Raw genomic sequence first — 19,759 nt, forward strand, 5'->3', positions numbered from 1 at the left:
ATAGGACTGCTGAAATACCTGGGACCAGAAAGGGATGCCGAATTGAGGCTCGGTTCTCATGTAGTTCACCTGCTGACTAAGCTGCCACCTGATTTAAGAGCTGCTTTCAGGAGACAAATGCTGCCTAGTCAAGCCTCAAGCTTTACACTTCCAAAGTTCTCCAAATAGTTGCAAGCTGAATCATGGTGTCAAAGTTGTGATGTGGTGGGAAACATTCAGACCAGGGGATGGTCAAAGCAAAGGACTGATAAACACAAAGAGCAAAGGACAAGACCAGTTACTGTACTGCATGAAGCAGGCAGCCTCGAAACAAATACAACTTCCTCTCCAATTAAATCAGCCACTTCGCCAGAGAACAAGGTGAAATTTAAAGCCTTTTGTCCCTATTGTGAGAATGCACACCATTTCCTTAGTCAGTGCATCATCTTTCAGACGCTCACGACTGAACAAGTGAAGCAATGAATTCAAACTAACAAAGGCTGCTGGAAGTGTGGAAGGTCACATTTATCTGCACAGTGCAACCTGAAGAAACCCTGTAACAAGTGTAAAGGGAAACATTTGATGATACTTAATTTACATTTTTAATTGACATAACAATTACAAGTCAGTGAAGGCTACTTCACCAACATCAAGTTCCACTGCAGAAAGCTTATACCTGGACAAACCTGGAACAGATAGACAGGTCCTGCTCAAGGTAGTCAGAGTTCTGCTGCAAGGCTCAAAGGTTTCATTCAGCGTCTCTCCAGTGGTGCAACCACATAAGACATACCATATCAAGCAAGCCTTTACAGCCAACCACCTGGGATTAGCTCAACAATCCTATCCTATGGAGGCCCTTGTATGTAAATACAAACACCTAAAGGGCCTTCCTATCCAGTCCTTTGAGAAAATTCACCCACTCCTGCTGATTGGTGCAGATCAGCCACATCTAATCACCCCAATCGAGCCAGTTAACCTGGGACCCCCTGACTGGCCAGCCGCCATCAAAACGAGACTGCGTTGGACACTACAGGGCCAAGCGAAGCTCCTCCTGAATCCTCTTTATCCTCAGCAGGTCCTCTTAACCTCTTTGTCATTCAAGCAAACCGAGCTGATGAGAAATGTTGCAAAGTTATGGGAACTGGACATTCTCCTCTACCGTAATGAGAAACAGGTCACTCGCTCCAGAGAGGATCAGGCGGCCCTTGAAATCCTGAATGAAGGAACTGTAAGTGTTTACATAAATGGGATCCAGAGATATGCTACCCCTGTTATGTAAATCCAGCATGGCTTGTCTTAACGCCTCCAAAGAAGCTGTAATGCCACCCCTTCATAGAACTGAAAGGCATCTCTTGAAAGACCAAGAACGAGCGACCTATTCTGTGGAGATCAAGAAATTGGTGGAGGAAGGTTATGTGGTCAAACTTGATCCAGACAAAACACATCGGAGCCCTGAGAGGTGGTTCATACCACATCATATGGTCACCCACAATGACAAAGATGACTGGTCTTCAACTGCTCATTCCAGTACAGGGAAATTAACAAATTATTCCCTACTACCTGGCCCAGTACTAGGTCCGTCACTCCTTGGAGTCCTGATAAGATTCGGGGAGCATTCTGTAATAGTGAGTGGGGACGTGAAAGGAATGTTCCATCAAGTTCAACTTCTGGAACAGGACAGACCTATCCTGCGATTCCTTTGGGAGAGATATGGAACAAGACAGAGAACCGGACATCTATGAATGACAGGTACTACCATTCGGTACTATTGCAGCCCTTGCTGTGCTTCCTACTCCCTGCACAAACATGTCCTTAACACTCTGGAGTCTAAGGGTATTTTTGGGGCCTGGAGAAGTTTTGTCATGCCCTGACATTTGTGCTTTTTTCAGTTTCTTATAAATATCTAAATGGCTAAAGTCTAATCTCACTGTAATCAGCACAAACTAGGCTATAATAATATGTGAGCAGCATGAATGTACATGATTGTGTTTTTGAGAAAAAAAAATGTTATGCGTGGTTAGTGGAAAACTAAAAATGTTAAATCACTTGAAAAAGGAAATAAAACACATACAGAAAATTGGTTCCCAGGAATTTTGAGAACTGGAGCTTGTAGCCTAGAATTTTTTTTTTCTAAATGATGTGAAAATCATCTTGTTTACTCACTTACAGAAAACAATATATTGATTTAAATTTTCTAAGACAGTTTTTGTTGGTAAAAGTCATATGCGAGTAGGCGTCTAATCTATCATGAATTCACACCTGAGAAGACAAAAGACCTGCATAATGAGCTGCATAATGAGCCATTCAGTCAGCTGTGTCACTGAGAGGGGTGAGTTACAAGAGAAGAATGTGAGGACAAAATAAATCTATATAATTTTATGTTTGTAGTTTTATTTTAGAATACATTTAATTATCCCACAACATAATTTAATATTCACTTGTGAGTGCAGTTAAAACAGTTTATTAGGAAAAAATCAAAGCTGACTTTCAAACTGAATTTTTTGCATAATTACTCCAGTCACACAGTCCTTCAGAAATCCTTTTAACAATCTTATTTTCTACAAAAAAACATTTATTGTTATTATTATCATCATCATCAATTTATTATTATTATTATTATTATTATTATTATTATTAATGTTGAAAAGAGCTGAGAATATTTTTTTTAGGTTTTTTTTAGGGGGGATAAATTGAAAGAACAGCAATGATTGTTACATTTGTTACAGTTACATTTATGTTACATTTATATTATTTACATCAAGCTTTTGAATGGTATAGTGGTGTATATTGTTATTGAAACTTCATAATATTTCACTTGATTATACATTTAGTCAGGAATTATAGTTTGGAAAAAAGTCTTTGGAAAAAAGTCTAACTAGTAAAATGTTTTACACGTTATGTGAAAAACTAGTACAAGTATATAAATAAATAAAAAGAGACTTACTCAGTGTTCTGATCTCTGCTGAATAAAGTGCTTCATTCTTTTTTCTGAGGAAATCCAAATCTCAAATCCTCAACCCACATCACATCTTTTTGGGGTGAATTATGTCTTATTCCTCTCATCGCGAAGCAAACAGTAAAATAAAAAAAAACTTGAAGAACAATCTCGCTGCGTTGTCTTCTGTTGTGTGGGCGTATTCAAAAGCCGCGCGCTTCAGAGAAACATTTGAATCTCAAAAGCGCGCTCGGCGCGGGGGCGTGGTCGCATTAGAAGATAATGAAGGGGGATGTGAAAAAAACGGACATCGCGTGGTTTTCATATGGATTTACTTTATCACAGAATATTTGTTTTCAGCAGCACTTGTTTAGTTTAAAAGTAGACATGTCAGGCTTTCTATAGATATCTCTCTCATGTCTCTTCGTTGAGTATTCACTGAGTTACAGTTCATTTTAATGACGCATTTGTATCTGAAGATCAGCGCAGACAAAGGCTGCAGACAGCACTCCTTGTTTGTTATCTTTATTTTATAAGTGCACAAAGTTTTGTTGTTATTATGTCTGTATACAAAAAAAAGTAGACCCTTTACAGATTCGATTGATGTATTGCACTTATCTGTACGATCAAAACTGAAAGTGTAATTTAAGTTCTTTTCGGGGTTATCAGGAGAAAAATACCCCAAAACGCGTATACGCGTTAATCGACTCCAGAGGATTAACAACACAGAGTCGGGTGATGACCTACAATTCAAATCAAAATCACTATTCAAAGGAGCTTCTATGTTGACAACTGTCTTCAGAGCCTGAACACAACTGATGAAGCCAGAGGGCTGATTGACCGTCTCAGAGATCTACTGGCAAGTGGGGGATTTGACATCCGGAAGTGGCCCTCAAACCAACCTGAAGTGGTAAGCCATCTATCTAAAGAGGCCCAGTCTACCAGTACCGAACTGTAGTTGTCCCAAAGGGAAACAGAAGTTCCAAAATCCACTCTGGGTCTGCACTGGCACAGCCCCACTGACACTCTTGGGTACAAGCACTGTCCCTTAGAGCTATGTGGGCCACCCTTTGTGGACCACCCACAATGCACAATTTATATCGGATCCTTGCCAGTTAATATGACCCATTGGGCTTCATTCTACCCTACACGACCAGAGCAAAAATATTAATCCAGAAACTGTGGGCTAAGCCGAGAGAATGGGACGATCCTCTGTTCCCAGACAAACTTTTTCAGAGCTAGCTACAGTGGGAGGACGAACTTAAATCTCTTTCCACCATTACCTTTCCCAGATGCTATGTGACTCCAGAAATGGAAAATGACTATGTAGTGAGAGAGATACATGTGTTCTGTGACGCATCAGAAAGGGCCTATGGTGCAATCTCGTACCTGAGAACAGTCAAAGCAAGGTACAGTTAGCATTCCTAATCACACACTCTTTAGTTGCACCCAAAAAACAGTTGTCAGTTCCCAGACTTGAACTCTGTGGAGCTCAGTTAGTAGAGATGCTAAGAAAATAACTTACACTTGAATAGCAAATAACCACAGTACTTAATTGGTTGCAGTCGGAGTCCTGCCAGTTCAAAGTCTTTGTAGGCACCAAGATTGCAGAGATACAAGAAACCACAAGTCCACAGGATTGAAGGTACGTGGACTCTGCTCTGAATCCTGCGAATGACCTAAAAAAAAGAGAAAATCGCTTGCGGATCTAGCCACTCTAAACAGATGGACCAATGGACCCCCGTTCGTATTAATGCACTCTGATCACTGGCCAAAGAGTCCTGCTGACAGCTCTCTGAAGGATCTTCTGCGCCCTAAATGTAGTGACCTCCAACACAGAATTTCCTGATGCCAGCCAATTTACAACTTACAGAGAATTACTGGAAGCTAATGCACAATGTGTCCATGGGGTGGCAAATGAAGAACCACTAACAGCTGAAGATTTCCTACAAGCAGAAATACTTCAGTGGAGAGCATCTCAGCTGGATAGTTTCTTTGATGACTTCCAATACTTGAGGCAAAGTAAACTTCCCCCTTCTAACAGTAAACTGCTCACTTTGAGTCCAGAGCTGGACAAAGAGATAGATGTTATTCGAGTGGGGGGAAGACCTGACCCCAGTCATGCTCATCACCAGTTGAAACATCCAGACCCAGAGAGAGTCCTGGCTGAAATTAGAAGGAATTTTTGGAATCTTTGTGGCAGAGAGGCCATCCGCAATCACCAATTTCGATGCACTGACTGTCAGAGATGGAGAGCCAACCCAAAAATCCCACAAATGTCAGACTTGCCTGTAGCTTGACTTCAAATACTTAAGCCTGCATTTTACTCCACAGGAATGGATTGCTTTGGCCCCTTCTCAGTAAAAATTGGATGGAGAGTGGAGAAAAGGTGGGGGATAATTTGGAAGTGTTTGACAACCAGATGTGTCTACCTAGACATACTATCCCCTTCTCATTGGGCGGCTAGATGGCTCTCTCCCACAGGTTGTATATCCTCAAAGTGAAATGATCAAACGGGAAATGATGGCACCACAGTCAGATTCTCACTGACTTATTCTGGTCTGCGTTCATCAAGTACTATCTATTTACTGCCTAAATTTGGCAATGGCTGTACAAATGGCCCTCAATGAATCAAGTATGTATATAGAATCAGAATCAGAATCAGAATTAGCTTTATTCACCAGGTGTGCTCAAAAACACATGAGGAATTAGCTGTGTGTGTTTTTTTTAAGGTGCTCCTGGTAAATACATACATACATGAATACATACACATATGACACGAGAACAGATTAAAAAAAAAAAAAATTAGTAAGACTTAGCAATAAATAATGTGTATGAATCTGGAACAGTAAATTGATTTATGAACAGATTTATGCAATTTTACTCTATATAGAACTGTATAAAATAAAGAGATATGCATATGTATTTACATAATACTTGAGAAAGGCAGTCATTTAATATGAAGAATGATTTACAGAAATTAATTACAGAACACAGGTAATGATTCATATGTTAGCGGTTTAAGCTGGAGATGGCATGGGGGAAAAACTGTTTTTATGCCTAAATGCTCTAGTGCACAGAGATCTGTATCTGTAAAACAGTGGTAATTCATACATACACAGCCTCTCTCTCTTTCTCTCTCATGTAAATAAACACTTGGTGTATTACACTTTTCTGAGAATAGAATATTGAATTGGAGATTGCCAAACTGCAAGCTAACCGGTGTTTTCAGTAAGCAAGCGTGTGAAGTGAAGAGAGAACGCGGTTGACAAAAATTATGGCTGCCAGGTTGACAAAAATTAACACACATCAGATATTTCCGTACTACACAAGTGGGAAGCTCTGTTTCGGGGATTACATCTCTTTATATCAGGCAACCCCGATTGTGTTTCTCTGCGGCTAGATTAAACCTTTGTTGTAGCCTATATATTATGCTCTATTCATTATTTTTTAGAAACCTCGCACTTCTCTACTCCATTTTAAATGGTGTTCTTGTATTCAAATTAAGCGCGGTCCACTGCTGCACACGTGCCACAATATCAATACTGGACCAGCTTTATCGATGCTCGTATCGACAAATTTCTGTGACGATACATTGTCGTATTGATGTATCAAACATAGCACTACTGACTAATGTCATGATGTGTGACGATTAATCTTTATGCTAAGCTAATCATGACTAGTAGTGAAAGACGTCATTCGTACAAAGTTTGTCTAGCATTAAACGATCATTCATGGTGACTATTCATACTGTAATCATTAGTAATCTGTGGCTGCAGTCGATTACATTATAAAGAGAATTTCTGTCCTATTGCTAATATACTGTATATTATCCTAATATTATTCTAATATTTGTTTGAATGTCTTAGCATGTGTGCATAATACTGTACTATTTGGGATGATATTGCAGTTAGTAATTATTCCTTCTTTCTGTTCATTTTAGAACCACATCAATATATACCTAATTGTATATTGTGTTGTTTGGAACCACAGAAAGTAATCCCTGTATACCATACCGTGCTGATTGCTGATTCTGAATCCTAATCATACAAGTAAACCTACATCAACCCGATACGGTCGTGACTGATATCCTGTAGCGAATGCAACATATTACCAGCTAACTAGGTCATCCCTATCTCTTCTGAACAAGCACTGAATACTTGTCGATAAAGCTAACTTGTGATTTACCCTAAAGGAAGCGTATCTGCTCTCCCTCAGGCCTGAGGAAAGCACATTCATCATCAGGCAGACTGGGGTGTAAGCCCAAGTCATGGGCGCATCTATCAAATCTTAAAGGTGAGAGATTAAAGGGGCAGCTGCCAACTTGCCTCATGGTCAAACAGAATGCTGAATTACAAAATGGCTCCCGGCAGCTAAAGAAGAAGGGATCACATATGTGTGCATGTAGATTTGTTTAGGTTTACCTGATTGTGTGGGGCATTGCAGCATTATTTGATATATGATATGACTCAGCATGAGGATACACAACGGTGAGGCCATTATATCTGCTATTACAGTACAAGCAAACAAGGATAGGAAATAGAGGATAATTAGGGTGAAAAACCAGACCATTCTTCCTTTTTATCCTTTCCAATATGCTGTGATACATGGATGCTGATTAACAAGCCATTCATTCCCGCAGTAACTCAGGTCAGCGTTATAGAGATATATAAGTGTTGTTCCTAGTGGCAAGATCAAAAGTGAGATGCACAGAAAAGAAAAACAAGAAACAAGAACAACCTCTCATCTTGTGAGCTTGCATGTTCATTAAATCTATCCAGAATGTCCTCGAAGAACTAACTAGTTGCTCATGGGAGTCTTTGATGAGGTTCTGCATATTACAAGAATCCATCAACAGAGCTGAAAGGAGATGTGGCCAAACAGAGATGGCGAGGATGATAAAAAAAAATCTGGCTATCCTCAAATATCAGAGACAGGCAGAACACAGTAAATAAAGAGTGAAATCCTTTTACTTGCTCTTAAGGATTCAGTCCATCCACATGATTTAATAAATGAACTAAATGATTTGAATTAAAAGTGGTGCTTGTTAATGGCATTAGTACTAAGAATAATATTAAATATTAAATACTATATTATTGAATAAATATTGAAAATTATATTAAAATATTAAATAATAATATTAAAATATTAAAAAAGCATGTGAAAATGTATTATAGAAAAGGTATGTATTGGATTTGGTTGGTTTCCTATGTGCATATGTTTCCAAAAAGCAAGTTTTATGCAGGCAAACTCCACTCTCATTTCATATTACAAAAACCTATCAGTATCATTACTAATTGATTGATTTTATTTAAAAAAAAAATAATAATAATAAAAAAATTAAAAAATCCTTTTGCAGCCCAAAACTGCATCTTTCCCCTGCCCCTGAGAAATGCTAGATATGAAAGCCATATTAAATAACCAAAGACAATTTGATGTCAAGTAATAGGCGTTGCATGCTTTCATTTCATGGTTTAATTAATTAATAGCAAAAAAGCATAAAAAAATCCTGATCACAGCCCATTTAGTTAAGGTTGAATTACCAAGGCCTTCAAGAGACACCCAGATTACTTATTTGTCAGCCTAAAAAGGTCTCATCCAACATGCAATTATTAATTTAAAAAGCTTTTTTCAATTTGTAATGTTACTGTGCAACTCACATCAGATGTTTTCACCACATGCACAACAAAAAGGGCATTTCACTTTAGAGTCTACAAACAAATGACTGAATCCTCAAAGATTCATTATCCTCTGTTAGGAGCAAATATTCCATTTTAGATGATGACAGAATTTCTCTTTAAGAATAAAAATGTATGAGCAAGTAAAAGGATTTTACCATGAACCCAAACACAATGTTGAAGCCGCATTTGCAGATTGCACAATCAAACATGCAGCACTTTTTCACTCTGCAGGAGTCACAACCGACAGTTATTATTTTCTCCATGTTGTAGAGAGGACATGATGTACAACACTAATGTTTGACAGCCTCAGTCTCTGGATTAACACAAATAGTCTGTCAGCTGTGGTAACTCAAGATTGGCCTGTTGATACCTCAAATCTAACTCCACAAAATTCTCGGTGAAGGCCTCAGGGCTAACAATACACATGTCCCATACAATCATCTCCAACATACACTCTACTGATAACATTCATACCAGCTCATGTTCAAGGGCAGACTGACAAAACATCTCTTGTCATGCCCATAATCAAAGATCGGTGGACAAGTCGTGTTTTCTCTAATAGATTCTTAACTCTCCGTGTCTCTTTGGAAATGATAATGTTCGACGGCGATTTATCAGCGAACAAGTGTGTATACACGTACCATAATGTCACTGTAAACACAAATCTACACACATTTGGACAATAACACACGTGTTGCAAACGTTTGTAAACACCAAGTTGTTCTTACCTGCCATACTGAGACTTGCGCAAACAGTGGGGTTGTTGGGAACAGAGAACCTGTTCAGTTTTAAAGGTGCTGTATGTAGGATTGACACCGAGTGGCTGAAGTAGGTATTGCAGTCAATATTGGAGAGGATTTTTTTCACCTGGCCCCTCCTCAGACTTGACCCAAACAGGAATGAGCGCACTTGATGATGAATTAAATGAAATACACTGTGTTTTTTGCCATCTGGCAACCCGGGATCCAGAAATACAATTGGGTAAACTGGCAGTGGGTGGGTTTCACAAACCAAAACAAACACCGACATTCCGGGCCAGAACGCACATTTTCAAAGGAGAATAACTGACTGTAGCATTAATTTTTAGATAAACAAGTATATTAACTTAGCATGTTTCTTAAATATCTGCAAACATATTATGGTTTTTTTATGCTTTAGTAGAGTCAAAATCTTACATACAGCACCTTTAAAAAAGAATCCGAAAGACCAACGCTAACAAATCCCGTTCCCTAAAATACATCTTACACCCAACTACAATTAAACGACCGGTCCTAAAAATACAGCACTAAACAAAAAACTATTCAGCGATGAAATATGAATATGAAATCTCTCCCATTAATTACTCATCCCCATGTCGTACCAAATATTTGTTCATCTTTAGAACACAAATTATGATATTTTTGATGAAATCAGAGAGCTTTCTGACCCTGTATAAACAGTGATGCAACTACCACGTTCAAGGCCCAGAAAGGTAGCAAGGACATTGTTAAAATAGCTCATATGATTGTCGGCGCCAATAGCCTTGCGGTTAGTGCGCCGACATATACAGCGCAACTGTGCTGACGGTGACCCGGGTTCGAGTCCCGGCTCGTGGTCCTTTGCCGATCCCGCTCCCCTCTCTCTTCACCAAAAAAAAAACACTTTCCTGTCTACTCTACACTGTCCTTTCCAATAAAGGCATAAAAAGCCCATAAAAAAAACTTAAAATTAAAAAAAAAAAAAAAAAAAAAAAATAGCTCATATGACATAAGGATGTGTAATTAATGACAGATTTTTCATTTTTGGGTAAACTTTCCCTTTAAATCCTTACAACACAACCGCTATTGGACCAATTACTCTTTGAGATGGTTCATTTTAGCAAGTCTTATTTGTGAACAATATTAATAAATTGTTATTTTATAGTGAATATGTAGTATTTTGTAAAAAAAAAAAAAAAAAAAAAAAAATCTTACCTTATTTTTTGTTTGTTTAGTAGGATTTTTGTTACGGTTATGGGTTTCTACCTCAAAAAAAATAAAATAAATAAATAAATAAAAAACTCCCACTCCCCAAGTATGCTGTTGATTTTTCTTTCAAGTACTTGAGTAGACAAAGTGACCAACATTGTACACCAGAAACACCAGTAAACTTAAGCAATACTCAGCAATGCAGTGAACACTTTTTCTGATTTCCTGTACAGAGAAACCGTGGCAAACAGTTACCAGGGCAACCTCATTAATGCCTAAAAAGACACTGGTTACTGACACCTGGGCTCAGCATCTCTCCCTGCCCCATCATGCTTTACTTCTTCTGTTGCTGTCTGAATGTGTGTACATGTTTGTGTGTTTGTTGTGTAACACCCGCACACCTAAGCCCAGTTACAATGAGACCAAGAGGCCACAGTGTGCTCCTAGAGGACAGGTAATCTTCCTGACTTATGGATACAGAATATTGTTGGTCGCTGCAGAACCAAACACCATAGTGTCCCCGAGAAATCAAAATATCAAACATTTCTTGAAACATTATGTGTCCTAAAGCTGCTTGGATGAACAGACTGACTTGAAGTCTTAATCAAGTAAAACCTTGGTGTAACACCTTCATCAAAAATATGTGGTCCATGTCTAACATCTCTGTGAGAAAGAGATACAAAATAAGATGGAAGAGGAAAAGAAAGCAACAGAAACTTACCTCAAAACAAAAAATAAAATCCCCAAAAATTACCATCAAAAACAACAAAATCATATAAAAAAACAAACAAAAAGAATTCCTCTTTTAAACTTACCATTAAATGTATTATATTGATATAAAAAAGCAAAGAGAAAGAATTCCTTGAAATATTCCTTTCTTTCTTTCTGTCTGTCTTTGTGAATATAGTCAAAGCTGAATGGTATGACACACAGTAGGATTTTTAGATAGAAAAATTTAAAAGAGGAAAAAAGTATATAAATAAATTATGAATAATTTACTGCCATTGTGTGAATATGTAATCATGCAATCCATAAAAAAGTAACTGGAAATTCAATAAGAAAACATTTTTCCCTTTTTATTTCCTTTTAAATACAGTGCACAAATGGACCAGAAACGTGCATTAAGAAAGTAAAAATGTATCCTTTTTCATTTCACATTCACTTGGAGGGTTAAGTTCAACTTTAATACGTTTGCCACCTAGTGGCGAGAGACTCTTATTTGCAAAGCACTCTTGAAGAACTTCAATGAAGGACATTAACATTTTCTGCATGGTCAGTTTCTAATTAAGATACAATCAATTCAATAATGATAGTGTAAACAAAACAAGCCAACATCCATAAACATAATTTTATGATGTCCCATGCCACTTTACCTGGCATCCAATATGACGAATGCACACACGTTTACAATTGATTACAATCGCTCAATGGAGCTGATTCTAGGTCAGTGTTCATGCAAACAGTCTCCTGTTAAACTTAATTTGGGATTTACCGACGACAGAGAGTGAATAAACAAAGCAACAGAAAACTAAACAAACTGCACACAGATACAAACACACACAATGAACCGAGTCGCTGGGCCCAGCATGAGCAAGAGACACACAAACCTGAGCTGTAACCGAGATTAACCGACAGACAGGAGGCCGGGGCTCTGAAAGGGACAGCAAACTGGCTGTGCCGTCGAGGCAGACAGGTCGAGATGGGAGGGTGTGGGGTGATTTTCAAAGAGGAAACAGCCTGCCCGCTGTCTGGTTTCTGTAGTGATCCACTCAACACTGACAACATTATGCTGTTCTTCCCTGAGGCCAACCATTACTGACAGGCCCCCGAGGCCTCCTACTGCACACGTGTCTGCTCCATGTGTGACATATTCATTTCTCTTTGCTGCACAAGCGCTCGTACTCTCTCGCTTATGCTCTCCCTTTATTCTATGGCCCAAACATTTCGGGGAGGGACAGAGAGGGTATCTGTGATATTGGAGCAGTGACAGCATGTGTATCTGAGGCAAAAGAGACCGGTATGACGCAGTCTGTGTGTTACACCCTGTTTACCAAACAGCGTTTCATTCTTGATTTTCATATAACACTTAAATGTTCTGAGATGCTGTGGTGCTAGGTGCAATGCAATGGCCACTGTGAAACATTCATATCTTGTTTCTACATGACAATTATTATTATTATTTTTTTTTTTTTTAAAGAAACTTTGGATATTACAAGTTGACAAGTAGCTCAGAAAAAGTTTAAAAAATGACACTGAAAAACACAATTTTCTCTTCCATTCATCGAATCATCTGAAATGTATCTGTTTTTTATTACAGCTGTATTCTTGGAATAATATTGTCATTCTTTTTTTCACAATATTGCTCTGATACTGTAGATCTTGTATCAGTAAACCATCCATCCATCAGTAATCCATTTTGTGAAGTTTGTATTAGGTCAATACACAACAACTATTGCACTGTGGAAGCTATATGAATGCTCAGAAAAATTAAATAAAATAAAATAAATGTGAGAAGACAGAAAGAATAATTATTTTAATTATTAGCCTAAATTTGTAAATGCACATTTTTGTGTGTGTGTGTGTGTGTGTAGTTGAAGCAATATGCTTATAAAATGAATGCTTATGAAATGAAAAATGGCTGTTACTTGTGGAGATGGGATCAAAGTTAATCTCTTACTGAACCTCAATTCAACAATCACATGGTGAAATCCTGAATAATTTCCAGATTTAGATTTAATGACATTTAGATTTATCTGTGGAAAATACTCTCTGAATTGACTGAAGTAAGTTTTACTGGCTTCCTGCCTCCCTCTTTACTGGTTCCAAGTCCAATTGCCTTTTAACATAAACCCTTGAGTATCAACAATGCACTATTCAGTAAAACACAAGGACAGTCAGAACGGTTGAAGCTTCCAACTAAAACGTTCCTCAGTGAAAATCAATGTCTTTTTTAGGTTAGTGCTGGATGCCTATAAGCACCTTAAGAAAGTATTCATCTTCATTCTCTTGATGTTGATCTTGACATTTAATCTCCATGTCCTCATCAAAAAGCCTCCTCAAGAGTGGCTGTCAATGGTGGCCATGAGAGGAACAGCTCATATTCAGATCCACAAAACAATCAATTCTCTAATCAAATGTACCTTTTAATCTTATTTTACACAACGTTTCACTCAGAAACGCACCAAAAAATAGGTTGCGAAAACTATTTCATGCTGATTTTAAAGCACAGATATCAGAAAGCTTTCGAACCAAAGGAACATTTTCATAGTTCCCATAACCACTCCTATAAGCAGGAAGTATACCTGCTTTTTGGAACTGGTAACGATTTTAGTCAGGAACGCCGTTTAGTTCCTATACCATACAACCAAAAACCATGTTTGTGAGTAACAAGTGTTGATTTGTATATATTAATCACCTCTATTCTTTGCCTGTTTCTTCTCTGTAATACGATCCACAGCAGTCTCGTGTGAAACAAACGCACTGGTCACAGAAACTCTATGTGCCGTGCCGTCTAATATCAAAATAAAAGCTTGCCTTTCATATCGGCTTACTCACTGAGACCTGTCCCGCGCATCCACTTACACCGGCTCAATTTGGTAGATGCGGTCCCTTCCCAATCAATCTCTTTGAGCGAGCCATCGCGTCCAAAATAAGATCACTTCATTTATAAGATCGCCTAACACTGCCAACTTGATTGGGACACACAACTGCCGCCTCCTGTTGAGATCACACACATCACTTCAAAGAAAACACACAAGACGGATGGTCATTTGCATGACATACATATTTATGAGGCCTCCTTCTCCATCTCACTAGACTCAATACAGATCTTGCGAAACTCCCAGGCAGCGCTGACATCAAGTCACACGTGATACGGATAACAGAAGCCACCGAGCCATGTCTTTTTTTTGCGGGGCCTATATGGATGATGTGCTGTACTAGAATGCATAACAGGGTTTACTCAAGAACACACCGAATCAGCGATCCGCTGCTGAAGTGCATTTCCATTTTGATGGGTGCGGTGATGAGGATGGTGATTACAATGATGGTGCTGTTATGGTGATTGCTCTCGGGTGTAATCCCACAGTCCCCTGCACGATGTGCATGAGTGGCAGGACGGGCAGGAGGTGGTCGAGAGCTATTCAGGGTGTGCTGGTTGGGGATTTAGATAGGACGAGCGGATGGAGGTCATAACAGCAATGTGTGCCTAAGATCTCATCAGCTGTTTACATCCGCCATAAAGGGATTTCCAGGTGCATCTATGATTCACATTCAGCAAGTTATGCAAAGACATAAATAGCATCAGTATGTGAACTTGGGAAATGATGTAGGATATGTGGAAAAACCCTGTAGTCCGTATCAAAATTATAAAAATATCTTAGTCCATGGGTTTCCACACTGGGGGCCACAAGGGGGTCCTGCAATGGTAAAGTTGTTGAAACTACATATAATTTAACTAAAATAAAACGTTCAATATTATTGATATTTTATTAGTAGCAGTAATAATACAATAATATATTAAATGAATACATTGTTAAATAATATTTAGTAATAATCAACAAATTTCATCGACAACTTCAATCTTTTCTGGGGCCATAAACAACTGTTTAAAAGGGTCATATGATGTAATTTCAAGTTTTCCTTTCTCTTTGGAGTTTTACTAGCTGTTCGTGAATAGATAAGATCCCTAAGTAGCAAAGACTAAAGTCTCAAACCCAAAGAGAGATATTCTTTATAAAAGTTAAGACTCGTCCACACCCTCCTAAAACGGCTCATTTAAACACGCCTCCACGTCTACGTCACAATGTGGGAAGATTTGCATTAAAAGTCGACCGATGTATCCGTTTTGCTGATTAATCGGCACCGATAGTTGATTGCTGGAACAATCGGTTATCGGCAAAAATCCATGCCGATAGTTTTCCAGGTTGCGTCCATTGCTGGAGCGGCTGAGAAGGGTCTGTTTTCATTATACATGGTAAGAGCGGCCTCTAGTGGTTGAAATCACTGACAGCATGTGCTATTTGTTTAGACACATGATGATGCATGCTGAACAGAGCGAGAAACTTCAGACCCGGATTTAAATGCAGCTGACAGAAAATCCTGCCGCGCCACAGAGTGCCATTCAAATAGTTTTTCATAAAATTACATTATATTCGCCCCGAATCGTTGTTAATGTACATAATGAATTGTATATTAAGTATTTTCATCTAAACATTTGTCTTTCTGTGGCTCTAATAAAGTCTGTATGCTTCATTTATAGAGCTATAATATAGATCACTCTTTCCGTTTGCTCCGTTTTTTTAAACACTGAACTTCAAACTTATCTATGCCTCATTGTTCATTCTTGAAGTAAACTTGTGTCCATTTGGTAAATAAATAAACTGTTTTAGACCGCTGCTCGAGTTGAACGCGTCGCGTCCGGAGTGTGTGTGCTACCGGTGAGTTCTCCTAGACTCAGCGCTGCTCTTTTATTTTGATTAGAGAATCATTAAATGTTCAAGAATAGATGCAGTTAAAGTGTGAGAGCATACATTGTGCTGGTATAATTGTAGGGCCCTATGATTTCCGTGATGTGGAAAACACAAAAATAATCAATTAATAAAAAAAAAATAGGTCATTTAACGCAGAATGTCACGGAATTGGACAAATTTTGAATGAATTAATCAAAAGTAGGTCATTACACTTAAATCAAATTGCGATATGGAGTAGTATCTGTAACTATTAAGCCTTAAAAGTTGATTTAAATATGAATCCTGCATGTTCTGCGTGACTCTAATGAATGGCGCAAATGCAAGGTTTCATTTATACTAAAGCGCGTGTGATGCTCACGGTGATTTCAGCTTCTGTCGTCTCTCTAAATGAGGACATAAACACATGAACAACATCTCCAAAACTGCTCTGAGAGAGCTTTCATGAGCTTCTGACGGTTTGATATGAGTAAAACTAGCCTCATATCACATACACAGAACTGTAAAGGTATTCATGGCAAATAAAAGTCTGGTCTATTTTTCAGTAGAATGTACATAGCCTACTACTACTACTACTACTACTACTAAAATGAAACAAACATAATTTTTTAAGGAATAATCACACAACATTTCTTCCACGTTTTAATTTTAATAGTAAATCCCCTTTGTTTGCCAAAAAAGTTTGCTTAATTTTCAGTAATTAAAAGATAAATGAAATTAATGTTTCATGCCTTGATTTGATAACAATAAAAATTAAATACACAAAATTTTTGACGAAAAAAAAAATCATAAGGCTTCTTTAAGAAAAATAAAATAAATAAATTGTTTTATGCATTCATATAATTAGACATGCTAAAACACAGAATTTGGCAACAATAAAAAAATATGGTGAGAAAAAATAAAACACTTCATAGGCCCCTAAACGTAATTTTTGTTAAACTTTTATTAAATTGATGTGAAAATCTGTAAGTTTCATGGTTTTAATTAATTAGACTTGCTTTTTCATTTAATAAACTTTAACTATTAAAATGGAGTGGAGAAAAATTAAAATGGAAAAAAACTAAATCCAGAAAAATTCAAACGGAATAACAGAATTTGGAAGAAAAAAAACGGAATTTAGGAAAAAATAAAACAGATTTTGTGTTAATTTCAAGATTTACCATTACCATTATTATTACTTTTATTATTATTACTACTACCAGTAGTAGTATGATTCAGTACTGTTTTTTTTTTTAATAAAGTACTATTTTAGTTTTTGTTCAGTATGCATTTTAAAAACTATCGGTTAATTAATCGGTATCGGCCAGTGTGGTCCAACTTAACTATCGGTATCGGCTTAATCCACTATCGGTCGACCTCTAATTTGCATAATACCGCCCAAATGTAAACGCAAAGAAAAAAAGCATAACTTTGATTCTCACTGTGGTATTGTTGCTGCTGCCATGTTGTGAAGATGCTGTGTGTTTTGTTATGAAAGCGAAAGTACTTTGTTTGGCCTTCCAAAAGAGGACACAACTAGAAATCAGTGGTTAAGTTGTATTTACAACAATGTTCCAGTACAGTTTAATCCAAATATTCAGATGTGTGCAGCACACTTTATGGAGGACTGTTTCCTGATCATGGGATAGTAGACTACAATGCCGGCTGTTCTGACTCACAGTCTGTGAGTACGTTTACATATTTAAAGGATTTGCCACTGATGATTCAAACGCGAGTTTTGAGCAGTGTAGAGTAGTGCTTGTTGTTTGATTGCACTGCATTTTATGTATAATCTTAACTGTTTTATTTCATTTTAAAATCAATTTGAGATCATTTTAAAAGTTTTTAATTTCCTTGTTTCATTTTTGTGATTTTTTTTTATGATTATTTTAATTCCTTTTATGTAAAGCACTTTGAATTAACATTGTGTATGAAATGTGCTCTATCAATAAACTCGCATTGCCTTGCCTAATAAAGCAATATAATAATAGAACTATTAATACAAATATTAATATTATAACATACAGGGAATTGTGTAAAAATAACATTAATATTAGTGTATTATTATTATTATTATTATTTTTATTATTATTATCAACATTGCTATTACAAACACAATAACATTAATATAATAATATATTATATTATATAACAATCTAATGGAAATATTAATACATAAATGTTTCAATATTTTGAAGACAACAATTAAACAATGATTAAAGCAATAATAATATTTAGTAATATAGTAAAGTAATAATAATAGCACTATTAACACAAATATTAATATAATAATATACAGAAAGTTGAGTAAAATTATTATTATTATTATTATTGCTGTTGTTGTTTTCTAAAACAATAAAAATATTCATAAATAAATATTTTAATTATATGAATAAAACCATTAAACCACAACAACAACATGAATATTAATATTAGTAGATTATTATCAATTTTAATAAAACAATTCATTAATAAATTAATCATATAATAATATTTAGTAATAAAATAATTTAACAACAACAAGACAAAATATTTTTATTATTATATTGATTTCTAATATAATATGAATATTAATATATAAATATTTTCATCAAATGAATAAAACCATTAAATAACAACAACATGAATATTAATATTAGTGGAGTATTATTATTATTATTATTAATAATAATAATAATAATAATAATAATAATCAATCATTTAGTAATAAAACAATTTAACAACAACAATATTAAGAAGAAGAATTATAATATACATTAGATATCAATAAGTAGAATGAAATGAAACATAAATAAAGACTTGTCAGAACAATCTTTTTAGATTATTCACAATTATGTTTTTTTATTACCAATATTTAGGAAAAATACTAAATGTATTACATATACACACATATACAAGGGCAGCATCATTTTATTTGGGGGCTCATTAAAAGTTGGATTCAAAAGTTTACAAACCTACAGTGACCAGTGTCAAGATTTCAGTGTTCACTTTAGTACAGCAGCTTTCTTTTAAATGTCTGGCAACAGGTACATCTAACAGTGCGCAACCTAATAGCGCCTTTAATAAAGCACACTTCTGATATCCTTCTTTTTTATTTCTAATCAGAGCATTCAACATGAAAGGCTTTATTACACAGGGACCAGCCCACTGATATGTGAAGGCCAAACATGTGTTGGATGTATGAAAGGAGTTGGCATAATAAGGCTTGCACACAGCCCGGGCTTGTCTGAAATTGCAAAGAAATAACCCTCAGATCCTCACAATAAAATCTCAAGGCTGCAAATATAATGCCTTAATTGCTTGTGTAATCAGAACAGAACAATATTTTCACTGGAAAACTCGAAATGAATAAATTGTGCCTTTTCTTCTTGAGAAAAAAAAATGCAAGTGGGTTTGATTTCACAGTACAGTACTATGCCGTTTTAGCGGAGAGTACTGTATTATTTCAAGTTCTTTTCTCTGGTGAGGTTAGAAGTCGCTGAAAGTATTTCTGTTGTGAATTAATTCATGACAAAATAATATGGGAGTTAGTCTACAGAGATTACAGGAGAACATTATCTAATTTATACTATTTTTTAAGAAAATTTTATGCCACAAAAGGTGCAGAAATGGCACTAAGCACAAAATACTGCTGGTAATGTTTGCTAGCATTAATTTTTGCGAAGCAGGACTCTATAAAATGTATTTTTCTGACATTTTCTTACTATTATTTCATATACCAGACTTTTAAAACGTCAACTACTCAACATTAAGAACCAAAACCAATACCTT

The 19,759-nt window shown here is 36.5% G+C and overlaps 1 protein-coding gene across 2 annotated transcripts in view; it reads right to left on the bottom strand.

The window, feature by feature from the left end:
• The window catches only part of ctnnd2a (catenin (cadherin-associated protein), delta 2a), a 318,097-nt gene that overhangs the window by 273,397 nt on the left and 24,941 nt on the right, over positions 1-19,759 (bottom strand). The gene's annotated exons all lie outside the window — the stretch shown is intronic.

The sequence above is a fragment of the Cyprinus carpio genome, chromosome B24 (assembly GCF_018340385.1).
Source record: "Cyprinus carpio isolate SPL01 chromosome B24, ASM1834038v1, whole genome shotgun sequence".
NCBI classification, from domain to species: Eukaryota; Metazoa; Chordata; class Actinopteri; order Cypriniformes; family Cyprinidae; genus Cyprinus; species Cyprinus carpio.